The sequence below is a fragment of the Etheostoma cragini genome, chromosome 14 (genome assembly GCF_013103735.1).
Source record: "Etheostoma cragini isolate CJK2018 chromosome 14, CSU_Ecrag_1.0, whole genome shotgun sequence".
NCBI lineage: Eukaryota > Metazoa > Chordata > Actinopteri > Perciformes > Percidae > Etheostoma > Etheostoma cragini.
Window position 1 is genome coordinate 24,392,149 of NC_048420.1, and position 2,907 is coordinate 24,395,055.

The window sequence follows — 2,907 nt, forward strand, 5'->3', positions numbered from 1 at the left end:
TAGTCTGATGGGGACCGGGATCTGAGGGGGGACTTCAGACTCTCCAGGGGATCTATGGTCTGATGGCCATCGTCACCCCTAATTGACGGACCTTTATTCCTCGTTTGTCCCTGAAGAGACATTAGGTGGAGGCAGTATGAACAGGATATACATCAGGTTTAACATTACGCTACTCATAACGTTATTGGCAGACAATCAGCTGATCACTATTTTGCTGAGCTAACGCTCACAGCGGATTATGTACAACTTGTTAAGATCACACATTTACCACTAAAATCTTCTACAGTGGGACGATAGTTTAACACAAACAACAATATACTACAACACATGGAACGTTAGCTTAGCACTTATTTGCTGTGTATGGTTAAACTGCCGCTGTTAGCTAGCTAGGGTTGGCTTGCTAGCACGTCAAATTGCGGAACCGAAAAACATTATAATTCGAGATAAAAATGTATTTAAAAACTGTAAGATTAACCAAATATACAAATACAAGTACATAATATGTTATAAGTATAGCAAAAAGACTCATGTTCAACTAACATTTGTATTGCTCTGTAATCCTCGCTATCGCGTTTTCGGCCGCCATTAACGGAAGTTTTTCGACTGTTAGCCCCGCCCCTTCCGCTACGTAGCCAAGATGGCGACCGTTGAGTGTGGAAAGTGTCCATCGATCCGCTCTCAATTTTCAACCCGTTTTGAGTGCACCATCTGGGTACTTAAGTGCACTGCATTTGACCGCACTTTGACAATGTGAACGCACTATGTACTCAAAAAGTTAGTATTTAGTACAGAAGTGCACGATTTGAGACACACTAAGGGTTTCCTTGCTGAGTGGTGGTATAAAGGAAACGTCCTGGTAGTCAACGGTTGTGTTGATAAAGTTTCAGCTGAATGTTAACACAGAATGAAGACCCCCGTATGTCTTACATTGGGATCGGGTTAGGAAGGGATCTCTAAACAGGTGACATGGACAGAAGGAATAATTACAGCGACTGATAACTATTGAGCCTGAAGCTGATTAAGTACTCCGTGGTGTACTGGTTCAGTATCTGTGGCTCAGTAGTTATGAAGTGTGTTTTATCTTACAGTATACGGATGAGAGGATGATTCCTGTCATCATCAGGAAGCAGAGCACTGCCAGACAGACTGCTGCAGCCCTGAAAGTCTTCCTTTGGACGGCTGGAGGACGTCTCTCAGTGTCTGGTCCTAAAGAGGCAAAGCACACAGAGAGCAAGGTTCATTACAGGGAAACAACAAGAGTCTTTGTTATTGTTGTTTGTTTTGATCGCAAATTCCTATAATCAGTTCCTCCAGGATTTTAAGGCCTGTTAAAGAGAATGTTGCTCCAAATGGACGGATTTTGATCGCAAATTCACGTATTATCAGGATGCTGCACAAGTTGGCGCATGTTATATGACGTTAAAGGAGACAAACAAGCGTGTTATAAGACGCTAAAGGAGACGACCAAGCGTGTTATAAGACGCTAAAGGAGACGACCAAGCGTGTTATATGACGTTAAAGGAGACAAACAAGCGTGTTATAAGACGCTAAAGGAGACAAACAAGCGTGTTATAAGACGCTAAAGGAGACGACCAAGCGTGTTATAAGACGCTAAAGGAGACGACCAAGCGTGTTATATGACGTTAAAGGAGACAAACAAGCGTGTTATATGACGCTAAAGGAGACGACCAAGCGTGTTATATGACGTTAAAGGAGACGACCAAGCGTGTTATATGATGCTAAAGGAGACGACCAAGCGTGTTATATGACGCTAAAGGAGACGACCAAGCGTGTTATATGACGTTAAAGGAGACGACCAAGCGTGTTATATGACGCTAAAAGAGACAACCAAGCGTGTTATATGGCGCTAAGGGAGACAACCAAGCGTGTGTTGCATCTCTCTCTAGTGTCTCGCTCTCTTTAGTCTCTCTCTCTCTGTAGTCTCTCTCTCTTTAGTCTCTCTCTCTTTAGACTCTCTCTCTCTCTCTCTCTTTAGTCTCTCTCTCTCTTTAGTCTCTCTCTCTCTCTCTCTAGTGTCTCTCTTTTTCTAGTCTCTCTCTCTCTCTCTCTCTTTAGTCTCTCTCTCTCTGTAGTCTCTCTCTCTCTTTAGTCTCTCTCTCTCTTTAGTCTCTCTCTCTCTTTAGTCTCTCTCTCTCTCTCTAGTGTCTCTCTCTCTCTACATTATACTAATTATATTCAGCAGTCTTCACACTGCACTGCCCTCCTTCCTCTAATGTGGTTTCATGTCTTTATCGGACACGATGCTTCCGCCCTTCTCAGAAATGACACGTGTCAGTTAAATGCTACCATAACCAAACGCACTGGGCGTCATTTCTTATTAAAAACACGTTCCAACACTAGAAAACGAGAGATCCAGAGAGTTCTGGTACTTTTAACAGAACATAATTAAACTAACTGTACGTTTACATCTATAGAGACAAACTTAGATTGGCTGCAGCTTTATTTCCGGGTTTTGACGGCTGAGAAACTAAACTGAGAGAAACGTAGAGTTTACACATCAGTCCAACGTGACTGGAAGGTACAGCCACATTCAGACTGATCACCAGGAGTATTTATGATATTGATTATTCATAATTTCCCACTTACCTGCTCCGTGTGACTGATTATCAGCGTGATCGTCTCTGATGGGGTATGTGCTCTCGTATATTTCCACCTCCCTTTCCTCCCACTCTCCTTTGTCTTCCTGCACATTTCTGTTGTATCTCACCTTCTTTGACATGTGTGGTTTGGCATAAATATCGTCGGCCATCTTGAGAAACTTCACTCACTGCGTTGTGTAGATCTGTCACTATGCTGCTGGAAAACTTCAGATATACATTCAGTAATGTAGCATATACGCTACTGCTGCTGCTGCTGCTAACTGGAAAGTAAAGAACATTAAGGAAG